Here is a 14706-nt window from a genome sequence, read left to right as displayed (position 1 = left end):
GGTCGGCCGACGTTCACACAACGGCGCCGCTCCGCCACGCTGTATTCGGTGATATTGCGCCCGCTCCGGCCACTGATTAATTTGTTGGATCACGTCGGCAAAGTTTCCACGAGGGTTTCATGGGCCTTGTACTGTAGAATTCTTTACTTCGCATTACGCCTGGGTCAGTCGATAGGAATTACTTTTGAGTTATCGAGCTTTACTCCACGCAAACGCAATTTATTACCACTGCCTGGTAGGAGAGTCATGTAATTTGATGATTGAAGGTCGTGAGTTAAAATAAATTTGTGATAATCGACTGCATGTGTTTTCAACCAAGTAGTTGAAATCCCAAGTCACTTTCTTAATTAATTTTATGTTCAACATTTGCATCTGGTGTCCAACAGCTGCATATAACATCAATGTGCACCCCTTCTTAATTAAAAGTGATCAATTCTGAATCAATTAAAGTCAACACTGCCACCGCAGTTCAATCAGGAGTCACAGGGCCTTATTACTTTCTTTGCGTTATCCGATATTGCGGCAGTTTTGTACTCTCTGTTGATCTGTTAGTCAATTAGAAGGGGTGAACACACGCCAAAACCAGGTAAGTGACGGGTGGGGTGTTACAGAGGATTGCTCGAATTATTATAAAAGATTGAAATCTTCAGTAAAAAGATCTGTGCACTTGAGTGAATTTTGTTTTTAATATATTTGATGATTTACTTTGAACAAACGCTGTTCTCCTCTGATCTGGGTATGAATGGATATCAAGGTTGGAATGAACATACAGCTAACACAGTGGGACTGGTGTCGCAGTGGCCCATCGACGTTTCGCGTGTGACTGTGCCTAGCCGGGAGTTGGAAACAGTAAGTGAAGATCTGCTGTACTGTTTTGAACTACCTCTGCCGGCTGAGACGAACTGCCTTTGTGGTTTTGCGCTTTTACTTCGTCGCCTACAGGAAATCTAAACTTTCTTAATTCACTTCCTCAAGTGTACTTTTCTCACTGCATACATTGTGAGAAAAGTGTGATTACGTTATTTAATTTTCGAAGTCTGATATCTGCAGTCAGTTTTATTTTTGGGTTTTTAACGCCATCTATTGTTCAAAGTTTTTACTCCTTCACCTACCAAGTGGTTCCGTACATTACGCTCTCCGATATATGAGGTACTTTTTATTTTTGCTTACTTTCACATATTGAGTAAGTCCCAAACTGGTTTTGTGATACCTGTTACGTTAAGAGTTACGGCACATTATCCTGTTCAAAACAATTTATTTTTTTCATGTCTTGTGCTCTGACCAGTGACCTTTCCCATATTGATAACCGTTTCCCTTTGCTTTCTGTAGATGTGAATATGGTTGCTCAACAACTGAAACAAGTTATGTAACTGAGTCTTTGTGTATGCTTTGAAGGCATATAAACATTTATTTCAAAAGTAGAATATTGTGTTGTGACACAATTCGACTAAAACTTATCGCCTTAGCAATTTTCGCGGGTGCTAGAAGTTACATTACGTGTCAGGTAAGTCGTGAAACTCAACTATATATCGATTACCACGATTTCGGATTTCTAATACAAAAATTAAAAATGTAAATACGAAGTCACTCATAATCACAACTATTGCAAGAAATAACGAAATCAAACAGCCACATCTTGAAAAGTCGTCAGTTGTTTCATAGCCCACTTTTTGTATCAATTATACGAAGCTACACACCATTCAAGACTTCATTCAGGATATTTTACTGATTTTGGAGGTGGAACTAATAGTAGAAAGATAGCGAAATTAATAAATCTAAGTCATTCTTTGGTGTTCAGATCAGTTAAAAATATTTTGTAGAATGTGAAACTAGAAAACCGTGTAGTTTGGTTACAGTGTGTATTACTATTTTTGGAGTTCTTTTACAGAAATTCCACATTTTTAGTTGAATTAACCCTAATGCATTGTATTGAACTGGGGACCTAGAAATGACGGAGAGAATTCGTCGCCACCGTAGCCCTCAGTAGTTCTCAATACCACAACAGACTACATCAGTCCATTTACCCCACTGCCGCCTCACACCGAAAAATGGCTCTAAGCACTACGGGACTTAACATCTGAGGTCATCAGTCCCCTAGACTTAGAACTACTTAAACCTAACTAACCTAAGGACATCACACACATCCATGCCCGAGGCAGGATTTGAACCTGTGACCGTAGCAGCAGCGCAGTTCCGGACTGAAGCGCCTAGAACCTACTCGGCCACAGCGTCCGGCGCCTCACACTGAACCCAGGGCTATTGTGCGGTTCGGCCTCCAGTGGACCCCTCCGGGAACGTCTCACACCAGGCGAGTGTCACCCCAAATGTTTGCGTAGTAGAGTAATTATGGTGTACAGGTACGTGGAGACAGTGTTTGCGCAGCAATCGCCGACATAGTGTAACTGAGGCGGAATAAGGGGAACCAGCCCGCATTCGCCGAGGCAGGTGGAAAACCTCCTTAAGGGGCTCCGGAAAGGCTCAAAATCATGAAAAGTACAATTTTTACTTTTTTGCGTTTTCTGAATCTGCAGACTATTACCTTTTAATAGATATATAATTTATTCAATCCCGAAGACTACAACTATTTTTAATTTTTTTTTTTTGAAATGTGTTCTACATGGGCGTGACCCACTGTGGCGCTGTTAAACTGCTGTCAAATGGTGTTATAAATTAACGTCCGTGTTCATCAGGTACATTTTAGTGATGTGAGATAAAGTATGTGTTGTGGCTAAACCTATTTTCAGAGACTTAGCAGCACCTGAACTGTTGAAAAAGTGTATTCACGGAAAAACTCAAAACCCCAATGAAAGTGCAAATAGTGTTATATGGTCGAGAATCCCCAAAACTGTATTTGTTGGAATAGAAACACTTCACTTTGGTGTGTATGATGCTATTGCGACTTTCAATGATGGCAACATTGTAAGGTGCAAGGTATTTAGAAATATGGGAATGAAGATAGGTTCTAGCATGGTACGAGCGATGCTTGCTTTAGACAAGGAACGCCTTCGGGCTGCAGACAGGGCTGTAAAGAGTCTAGAAATACAAGCAAGAGTAAACAGGAGGAGGAACAATAGGAAGCTGGAGGAGGAGTTTGCAGAGGATGAAGATAATCCATCCTATGGACCTGGAATGCACTAAAAAGTTAATCCAATCTTTGTCGCTCGATTCCCAAAACTTTTATTTTCTCATACTAATTACATGTTTTCTAAGGATCTTCCAAACATATTTGTTTCAAACTTTCAGTAAATGTTACACAGTACCTTCTGCATAATTTAACACAGCCTTTTTCCAAAAAACTGTATATTTTTGAATATATAAATAAAAAATTGCAAAAAAATGTTGTGAATTTTCATTACAATTGAAAAAAAATCATCTTTAATAACTGAACTAAATTTTGTAAAATCCCTGTGTTATGTTGTAGCCCATATTCCAATAAATAATCTGTAAAAAGTTCAACTTCCTACCTCAAATACTTTGTGAGGACTGATGTAATTTATAAACGTTATTTTAACATTGCAAGTATAGGGCGTTCCGGAGCCCCTTAAAAACCATCCACAGACTGGCCGGCACACCGGACCTCGACACTAATCCGCCAGGCGGATTCGTGCCGGGGACCGGCACGCCTTCCTGCTCGGAAAGCAGTGTGTTAGACCGCACGGCTAACCGGGCGAACTATTAAACCTATTACTTTTAACTGAATGAAATAAGTGAAAAAAGGAAAAGAAAAAAGGAAATATTTGAACGTATGGGCTTTATAGTTGATGTGATTGCGTATTAATGAAATTGGAAATTAGTCGACTAATAACGAATGGTGATAATTTTCTTTACTCTCCATGCAGTGCCTAAGACTTTGAGTTTTGCTCGATACATAGAATTTTATTAATTTATCACGGCTATTGTGGCTATATTGTAACTTCCACACAACCATTTTACAAAATTAATATATATCAAGAGGAAGTATCTCATATAATTACTGTAACTGATGATTACTGGCATTATACTGACTGTCGTATGTTTATTCCGCACAGCTTGTACATCCCAGTTATTTCGTGTCGAATCAATCTCAAATGCAATGTATCAGATTCGCTGAAGCAATAGATTGTGAGTCTTCACTATGTTCTCAAGGAACGTAAACGAAAACAGAAAGCATTTGAGCCAATGAACGCGCCGCTTCGTCTATGTCGGACGGCAGCTGTGTGTGGATTGTCCAGGATAAAAGCGATGGCGGCTGCCTTTTGTGCTCCGGGTTGCCGCCGCAGCCGGCGCGCTGGGCTATTTGCAGACTGCAGCCAGTTACAACTGCCGTCAAAAGGCTTTCAGTACACGCAGCCCAAGAAAAAGGCTCTTCTTTTTAAACTCTTTGACGAGAGCGAAACGATGAGAGTAACTCAAACAATCAATTTTACTGTGTCGTGCTGAAGACTACGAGCACAGCAACAAGATAAACAAACATCGCGGAAGAAAATGCCACTGTGCAGTCGTCATACTTAGCGGTATGGTTTGAAACGTCCCCTTAGAAAAATTATATACGTGACTGTGCTTAAACTGACACACAATATTTTTTAGCGCAACGCAATCTGACTTTCAAAAATCCCTACAAAAAATGGCCCTGACTAACATTAACCTATACGTTTCACAAATTGCTTACCTCACAAAAATCTTGGTTACTCGAACTACTGCAATACAGCGAGCGCCACTACTGCCAGCTAAATAAAAGATTCAAACTACGGAAGGCACTAACTACTAATAGGGATAGTTAGCAAATGAAAGATTTTAATAGAGAACAAACAATGTATTTACCTTAATATCATCAAAAGTCATAATATATGTAATTTCAAAACTTTGCCATTTCCTTCCACACATCCAACACTGCTGGCGGCTCACCTCCAACTGCGCAACGCTACGCGCTGTTCACATCCAGCTGCCCAACACTACAATGGCAGACAACAATGCAAACTAGCCACAGACTGCACACAGCACAGCCAGTGATTTTCATACAGAGCGCTACGTGGCGTTACCAATATAAAAACCTGAACAGCCTACTTACAGGTTCTATAATTTTGTGTTAGTAGCTTTAGAAACTTTTAATAGCTTTGCTTACTTTTACTTCTAGTTGTTTCGCCACTTGTGTACATTTATTTAAAGTTCAGTAAACATTCAAGAAAGTTTTCACCGTTCAAGGTACTTCGTACTCCGGCAAATTACGTGTTATAACGTATCTTTTCAGATTTTGCGCTTCGCGTTACTGCTTAAACATGGTTTTATCTTTGTTTTGTAGTCGTGAGCTCCAAATCAGCTATATTCAGAGATATGTAGTCTGTTTTGCTGTAATTCTTAGCCACTCGCTGGATATCATGAACTGAGAAACACTGCAAAATGGCTCTGAGCACTATGGGACTTAACTTCTGAGGTCATCAGTCGCCTAGAACTTCGAACTACTTAAACCTAACCAACCTAAAGACATCACACACATCCATGCCCGAGGCAGGATTCGAACCTGTGACTGTAGCGGTCCCGCGGTTCCAGACTGTAGTGCCTAGAACCGCTCGGCCACTGAGAAACACTGCAGAATCCGAAAAAGCTCACTACTGCTTTTTATTCACTGTGAATTGGCTCGTTATCTATTGCGTTGCTGATTATTCATTGAGGTTCCAAGTTAACTGCTTGTCAATTTCAAGTATTGTAACTGTTGTGTGTGTGGTGTTCGCGTTTGTGATTTTTCAATCTGCCACTGAGATATTTACGTTAGAGCAACTTACGCTTTTTACTTCGATGAAATGTAAGAAAGTTCAAATAATTAAGTTTATAATGTACGGTGCATTAAGTTTCTATCTGGTGTGGGTCAGTTCTTTGACGAACGTTGATTGCCATTGTCTGTAAGCGCGTTGGACGTGCACTTCGGAAACGAAATTTTGCTAAAGATTAACGTTAACTTTAGCTGCGGTAATTACAAGAATCAGATCCATTAAAAAATATGCCTTGACGAGAAATCCACGTTGGCTACACTGTTGCTACACAGCAGACAGCCAGATGCTGTACTGCTACCACATATAAGACAAATTCAATATACACACTCACTCATTCATTCATGCAGATGATAGAGAGAGAAAGGAAATTTGGGAGCACAAAACGTAGGCGCTGTACGTAAGTTTAGATGCTTACTGGGCAAATTGATACTTTAATATAACTGTGTGCCACTGAATGGGGACAAACACGAAGTACAAAACTTAGTTACAAATACCTGAGGCTGACAGCACGAAAAACAGATGAAACGAATATAACAGAGACGGTTCATGTGATACGACTGTCAGTTATAGCAATGCGGTGTCGTTTCATTTTCTGCCAGCATTCCGTGGTTATTTTACTAATAGTACACTACATCTTAACTGGGGAGGAATTTTTTTAGTATTTCTCACTGGGATGGCTCACTATCGGAGCGGTCTCAAGCTGGTGCTTGGCACCAGTGAGTCTCAACAGCAGACGTGAGCGAAACCCGGGAAGTTGAGTAGTTTCCCAGAATAGGAAACCGAGCGGGGTGGCGCAGTGGTTAGACACTGGACTCGCATTCGGGAGGACGACGTTCAATCCCGCGTCCGGCCATCCTGATTTAGGTTTTCCGTGATTTCCCTAAATCACTCCAGGCAAATGCCGGGATGGTTCCTCTGAAATGGCACGGCCGCCTTCCTTCCCAATCCTTCCCTAATCCGATGAGACCGATGACCACGCTGTCTGGTCTCCTTCCCCAAACCAACCGACCAACCAACCAACCAGAATAGGAGCCGCAGTCCGTTCTGTGCTTTTGTTGACAACAGCCGACGCCTGTGCTCACTGGAGACATCGACTGCCAAGTCCCTAGAGAATAATTGAGCACGATTACTTTGCCTAGTCTATACGGACGTCGAAGGGTAGCCCACCGTGGAGCAGCCCGACTAATGTGAGAAAATCGGTTGGTTTTGTTCCATAATTTTCCAGCCGAATATGTCGCTCCACCATCGTTCTTGGCGAGAAGAGGATGATAAATCAGTGGGCCACTGCTCCATGCTAGCACCAATCTCTTCATTGCTAATGTGCATATGCATGCATAGAGTGGAAAAATTTCGTCTTTCTTGACATTGTCAGTAGCATTGAGTCGCTCCCTCCGTCTGGAGTTTTTTAAAAGTTCGGGAGTTCAAGGTTGCGAACTGCTGGGGCCTTTCGTCTTCTGGCTGCCTTCTGGTACTGATTGCTGCAGACGAGCTTATTTTGGGGAAATGTAAATGACGCAATTGCGGTAGCACGATCCATATTCTTAGCAGATCGCCGCTTACTTGTTCTGCCACGTAACTTGTTTATATATGTTTTGGTTAGCATCATACTTTTGAACAACACAGGCACTGCAGTATCGTATTAATTTTCTGAAACCGGGTAAGCGACTTTCAATTAAAATGTCTCCCCTCTACGGAAATATACGTAACGGAAACAAGAGTGCAACTTGTAGACATGTGGTTGACGATATATAGAAGTTTGCGTGTCGCTCTGAAGTGTTCATGGGTAACGTAATGGTAAGGCGACCGCTCGTCATAACCGGCAAATCCCAGTTCCAATCCCAGTCCGGCGTAAGCTTTCATTGCCGTAATTTCACTGTCCACATTCGCAACTTCGAATACATTTCATGTATTTCATAACGAAGTTTTATCGTAAGTCAGGTAAAGTACGTACTACGAGACTAAGTCAGATTTGTAACCACAGTGCAGAAAGACATTCCAACATCGAAATTAGAGTTATATTAATACCTTCAGCTGCTGATGGGCGTTGATATACAGTACATCAAGGGGACAGGTGAAAACGTGTGCCCCGACCGGGACTCGAACCCGGGATCTCCTGCTTACATGGCAGACGCTCTTTCCATCTGAGCCACCGAGGGTGACTGCAGGGACTCCAGGGAGGCCCACATTCTCACCTTGTATTTCCACACACTACATTCGTAGCGTGCCACCCCAACACACTCATTACTCGTGGAAGACATTCTTATCAAGTCCCGTAAGAGTTCGGGGAATATGTGTGCATCCGCACAGAAGAAGGTCATGATCGGTATTGCCAGAACTATATACTTAGATGGATACGGTGTCTCTTCCTTCGGACATGTCTGAAAGAACAGACACCATATCCATGTAAGTATTCCAACATCGATGTTTCGATGTATAGAAGATTTCATTAGTGATACTAAAACATTAGCGTCTGAACTTTCACAATATGCATTCGACATCTGCGGAGCGCTAAATCTCAGATTTGTACATATGTATGTGTATGTATATACAGGTTGCTTCAGAATTAACGTTGCAGTTCTCTACGGGTTTTAGAGGGGACTTTGTAGATCATGTTTTACATAGGAACCCATGTCCGGAAACGTCATCCAACAACGCTACAGAGCGTCAATGGTGCCCGCGCCTGTAAATGTATATATACACATGGCGATTTCGTGGTGTGTTACAAACTTTCTAGGATGATAGAGAAGGAAAGTATAGCAATTTGAGTCTAAAGTTATAAACGGTAACCGTTCTGATAGTAGAATACACGTACTGATGTTGTTGCTGCTACGATTGTAAGGTAGGCAACTTTCAGAAGAGGTAATATGGACCAGAAAATGTGAAAAATGTCCATTAAATATGGGCTAAAAAGGCATACCTCTGAAGCTGTAAGCGTCTGTCATCTTCGCTACTGTGAATCACATCTCCTCTCTTGAACAAGTGGTCATAGTTCTTAAGGTATGCATTTTACAGCCCTTGTTTGTTTCGGTCCATATTACCAACTCTGAAAGTTGCCCCTCCTACAAACTTAGGAATAACAGCACCGGTAAGTGCATTCCACTGTCAAACGTATCAGTTCGGCATCCACTTACGATTTTAAACTCGTTCGTTTCCGGTACAGGGACTCTTACCTACTCCGTCATCCTAAAAAGTTTATACAGGGTGTTTCAAAAATGACCGGTATATTTGAAACGGCAATAAAAACTAAACGAGCAGCGATAGAAATACACCGTTTGTTGCAATATGCTTGGGATAACAGTACATTTTCAGGCGGACAAACTTTCGAAATGACAGTAGTTACAATTTTCAACAACAGATGGCGCTGCGGTCTGGGAAACTCTATAGTACGATATTTTCCACATATCCACCATGCGTAGCAATAATATGGCGTAGTCTCTGAATGAAATTACCCGAAACCTTTGACAACGTGTCTGGCGGAATGGCTTCACATGCAGATGAGATGTACTGCTTCAGCTGTTTAATTGTTTCTGGATTCTGGCGGTACACCTGGTCTTTCAAGTGTCCCCACAGAAAGAAGTCACAGGGGTTCATGTCTGGCGAATAGGGAGGCCAATCCACGCCGCCTCCTGTATGTTTCGGATAGCCCAAAGCAATCACACGATCATCGAAATATTCATTCAGGAAATTAAAGACGTCGGCCGTGCGATGTGGCCGGGCACCATCTTGCATAAACCACGAGGTGTTCGCAGTGTCGTCTAAGGCAGTTTGTACCGCCACAAATTCACGAAGAATGTCCAGATAGCGTGATGCAGTAATCGTTTCGGATCTGAAAAATGGGCCAATGATTCCTTTGGAAGAAATGGCGGCCCAGACCAGTACTTTTTGAGGATGCAGGGACGATGGGACTGCAACATGGGGCTTTTCGGTTCCCCATATGCGCCAGTTCTGTTTATTGACGAAGCCGTCCAGGTAAAAATAAGCTTCGTCAGTAAACCAAATGCTGCCCACATGCATATCGCCGTCATCAATCCTGTGCACTATATCGTTACCGAATGTCTCTCGTGCAGCAATGGTAGCGGCGCTGAGGGGTTGCCCCGTTTGAATTTTGTAAGGATAGAGGTGTAAACTCTGGCGCACGAGACGATACGTGGACGTTGGCGCCATTTGGACCGCAGCTGCAACACGGCGAACGGAAACCCGAGGCCGCTGTCGGATCACCTGCTGCACTAGCTGCACGTTGCCCTCTGTGGTTGCCGTACGCGGTCGCCCTACCTTTCCAGCACGTTCATCCGTCACGTTCCCAGTCCGTTGAAATTTTTCAAACAGATCCTTTATTGTATCGCTTTTCGGTCCTTTGGTTACATTAAACCTCCGTTGAAAACTTCGTCTTGTTGCAACAACACTGTGTTCTAGGCGGTGGAATTCCAACACCAGAAAAATCCTCTGTTCTAAGGAATAAACCATGTTGTCTACAGCACACTTGCACGTTGTGAACAGCACACGCTTACAGCAGAAAGACGACGTACAGAATGGCGCACCCACAGACTGCGTTGTCTTCTATATCTTTCACATCACTTGCAGCGCCATCTGTTGTTGAAAATTGTAACTACTGTAATTTCGAAAGTTTGTCCGCCTGAAAATGTACTGTTGTCCCAAGCATATTGCAACAAACGGTGTATTTCTATCGCTGCTCGTTTAGTTTTTATTGCCGTTTCAAATATACCGGTCATTTTTGAAACACCCTGTATCATCATCACGGAATTACCCTGCGTATATAAACACATCCACTGGCCCCGGCGGCTATGACTTCGGCGCCCTGTAGCGTCGTTGGGTGACGTTTCCGGACTTGGGTTCCTACGTAAATCTTGATCTACTATGTCCCCTCTACTGTAGAGGTGTGTAACATGGATTGTGAAACACCCTGTATAACTCGGTAGAAGCTAACAGGACTCGGACACAGTTGCAGCAGGTGCACCACTGCCGTCAGAGGATGGTGCCCGGGGCGCTCCGTGCCGGCAGCGGGTGGCTCCGGCCGGCTGTCGGAATCCGGAATTCCTGTGAGGCGGCCTCAAAGCGGCCGGCGCGCCCCACCTCTCGGTTTATCAGACGGACGGCCGCTGCGGCGCCATTGAGCGCATCGGAGGGCCGAGATGGCAGATAGCGGACCGCGGGAGTTCACGGCCGCTGCAGGACGACTTCCGCCACCCGGCGCCGTGATTACGCCGGGCCTTCCGACCGAGATTAAAGCGGGGAGCGCCGGCACGCCCCGGAAAATGAAATGCGTGTGTCGCCGTGCCAAAGGAGGGACAACGCAGCGCGCGCACGGTCGCTTGCGCGAGGCGGGCGTCGCGCCCGTTCGCAAAGACGTGTGGCACGGGCCCAGGTACAGAAGCTGCGCGTATTGAAGGCGCTTTATCGCTGCACGTGAAGTTTCCTTGACTAACGCAGATCGTATCACTGTACATTACCTCTAGTTTGTATAGCGGCTCCTAGTTCTAACATGTTTACTCTGAGAACGAAACTATTGAGGGAATTAAACTGAAAAGAAAGCTCTGTGCAGACGTACATCAGCATCTACACTACTGGCCATTAAAATTGCTACACGACGAAGATGACGTGCTACAGATACCAGATTTACCGACAGGAAGAAGATGCTGTGATATGCAAATAATTAGCTTTTCAGAGCATTCACACAAGGTTGGCGCCGGTTGCGACACTTACAAAGTGCTGACATGAGGAAAGTGTCCAACCGATTTCTCATACACAAACAGCAGTTGACCGGCGTTGCCTGGTGAAACGTTGTTGTGATGCCTCGCGTAAGGAGGAGAAATGCGTACCATCACGTTTCCGACTTTGATAACGGTCGAATTGTAGCCTATCGCGATTGCGGTTTATCGTATCGCGACACTGCTGCTCGCGTTAGTCGAGATCCAATGACTGTTAGCAGAATATGGAATCGGTGGGTTCAGGAGGGTAATACGGAACGCCGTGCTGCTTCCCAACGGCCTCGTATCACTAGCAGTCGAGATGACAGGCATCTTATCCGCATGGCTGTAACGGATCGTGCAGCCACGACTCGATCCCTGAGTCAACAGATGGGGACGTCTGCAAGACAACAACCATGTGCACGAACAGTTCGACGACGTTTGCAGCAGCATGGACTATCTACTCGGAGACCATGCATCACAGACAGGAGTGCCTGCGATGGTGTACTCAGCAACGAACCTGGGTGCACGAATGGCAAAACGTCATTTTTTCGGATGAATCCAGGTTCTGTTTACAGCATCATGATGGTCGCATCCGTGTTTGGCGACATCGCGGTGAACGCACATTGGAAGCGTGTATTCGTCATCGCCATACTGGCGTATCACCTGGCTTGATGGTATGGGGTGCCATTGGTTACACGTCTCGGTCACCTCGGTCAGCTTTGGTAATAAATACAGCCACTTATTATGACAGCCCACCAGCAGCTAATAGAATATAGTAAAACAGAGTAAGTATATTCATGAACAGTTTTGGGTTATTGCAGGTAACGACTGAGGGCCACAACGACGACGACACATTCTATGTTTCGTCGAAATAATCGGAAAATCACTTTTAATAAACAGCATTTAAATTTGTATGCGAATATTGAGAAAGAGAATTAATTTCAAAGGGAAGATGTCATTTGTTATTATTGAGCAAGAGATAGAAATCCTAAGGGAAGGTTTCATAGATTATTGTAGAAGGGAAGGTTGCGTAACAAAAGAGATATAGAGGAGACGGGAAGGTTCACTATGTATGTATGCATGTATGAAACCGGGGAGCAAGAAACGAGGCCGGCCGGAGTGGCCGAGCGGTTAAAGGCGCTACAGTCTGGAACCGCACGACCGCTAGGTCGCAGGTTCGAATCCTGCCTCGGGCATGGATGTGTGTGATGTCCTTAGGTTAGTTAGGTTTAAGTAGTTCTAAGTTCTAGGGGACTTATGACCACAGCAGTTGAGTCCCATAGTGCTCAGAGCCATTTGAACCAAGAAACGACGGAGAGGCCTCGTCCCGCCGTAGCCCTCAGTGGTTCACCACCCCAAAACAGGCCACAGAAGTCAACCCACCGCACCATTCCCCACACCGAACCCAGGGTTATTGTGCGGTTCGGACCCCTTCAGTTTTTACTTTCTACACGTCCTTCCAATACCATGGATGTCATTCCCTGATGTCTTAACACACGTCCTGTCACCCTGTCCCTTCTTCTTGTCAGTGTTTCCTGTAAGTTCCTTTCTTCGCCGAGTCTAAGGAGAACCTTCTCATTCCACACCCTACCAGCCCACTTAATTTTCAACATTCTTTTGTGCAGAACACATCAAACGCTTCGACTCCACTCTGTTCCGGTTTTCCCACTGTCCACTGCTAAGCAATGTCGTGCTCCAAACGCACTTTCTCAGAAATTTCTTCCTCAAATCAAGGCCTGTGTTTGACACCAGTAGACGTCTTTTGGCCGGGAATATCCTCTTTGTCCATACTAGTCCGCTTTTCATGCCCTCCTTGCTTTCGTCCAACACGAGATATTTTGCTTCGTCTACATCGTGACTACCAATTTTGATATTAAGTTTCTCGCTATTCTCAATCTTTCGGTTATTTCCGTCATTGCTTCTTAGATTTATAGATTGAACAGAAGAGGTGAAAGAATGCACCTCTGTCTTACACTCTTTTCAGTTTGAGCATTTCGTCCTTGATCTCCGATTCTTATTGTTCCCTCTTGGTTCTTGCACATGTTGTATGTTACCCCCTTTCTCTACATCTTACCCCTATTGTTTCAGAATTTCATACATCTTCGCCGGCCGCGGTTCTAGGCGCGCAGTCCGGAACCGTGCGTCTGCTACGGTCGCAGGTTTGAATCCTGCCTCGGGCATGGATGTGTGTGATGTCCTTAGGTTAGTTAGGTTTAAGTAGTTCTAAGTTCTAGGGGACTGATGACCACAGCTGTTAAGTTCCATAGTGCTCAGAGCCATTTCATACATCTTGCACCGTTTTACAGTTTCGAAGGGTTTTTCTATCAACATGTTCAATGAACGTCTCGATTTCTCTTCAGTCTTGCTTCCATTATTAAGCGCAACACCAGAACTACCTCTCTGGTACCTTTCCCTTTCCTAAAGCCAAGCTGATCGTCGTCTAATAGATCTTCAATTTTCTTTTTCATTCTTCTTTGTATTAGCCTTGTCGGTAGTTTGGCTGCATGAGCTATTAAACGTATTGTCTTGTATTTCTCCCTCTTATCTTCCCTAGATTAGTTCGAAATAGCGTTCCCGGCGGGGTCAGAGATTTTCACCTGCCTCGAGATGACTGGGTGTTTGTGTTGTACTCATCATTTCATCATCTCTCATGAAAGTGGCGAGATTGGACTGAGCAAAGGTTGGGAATTAGTACGAGCGCTGATGAGCGCTCAGTTGATCGCCCCACAAACCAATCATCGTCATCATCATCATCATCAGTTCGAAATAGTGTGGAGGATATTTCTTCGAAAGTCTGATGGTATATCGCCAGTCTCATAGACTCTACACACCAGTGTGATTAGTCGTTTTGTTGCCTCTTCCACTAACGATTTTTAAAAATTCCGAGGTAATGTTGACTATCTCTTCTCCCTTACCTGACCTCAAGACTTCCAGAGCCCTTCTAAATTCTGATTTGATACTAGATCGCCTACATCTTCGATATTAACTGCAGTGTCTTTTATTACTTTACCGGACAATTCCTCCCCCTCCTACCCAATTTACAGTAGCGAAAAAGCTGAAGAAGTTCCGGTTAAACGCGTTGAAACGTCAGCTATGGACGTGACTGAACCGTTCTCAGAATGTCTTGTTCATTAAGGACACCGTGGTCTCTCCTTTCGTGGCTCCTTTCTTAGAAACTTACTTAAGGGGCTCCGGAAAGGCTCAAAATGATGAAAAGTTCAATTTTTACTTTTTTGCGTTTTCTGAATCTG

General features: G+C 44.0%; 1 non-coding gene across 1 annotated transcript; it reads right to left on the bottom strand.

The window, feature by feature from the left end:
* Positions 1 to 7829: 7829 nt before the first annotated feature.
* Trnat-ugu (transfer RNA threonine (anticodon UGU)) lies at positions 7830 to 7903 on the bottom strand. Its single transcript has one exon. It is a non-coding gene; the product is annotated as a tRNA-Thr (tRNA).
* Positions 7904 to 14706: the final 6803 nt, after the last annotated feature.

The sequence above is a fragment of the Schistocerca cancellata genome, chromosome 1 (assembly GCF_023864275.1).
Source record: "Schistocerca cancellata isolate TAMUIC-IGC-003103 chromosome 1, iqSchCanc2.1, whole genome shotgun sequence".
Taxonomy (NCBI): domain Eukaryota; kingdom Metazoa; phylum Arthropoda; class Insecta; order Orthoptera; family Acrididae; genus Schistocerca; species Schistocerca cancellata.
This window is presented reverse-complemented; position numbering and strand designations above follow the sequence as displayed.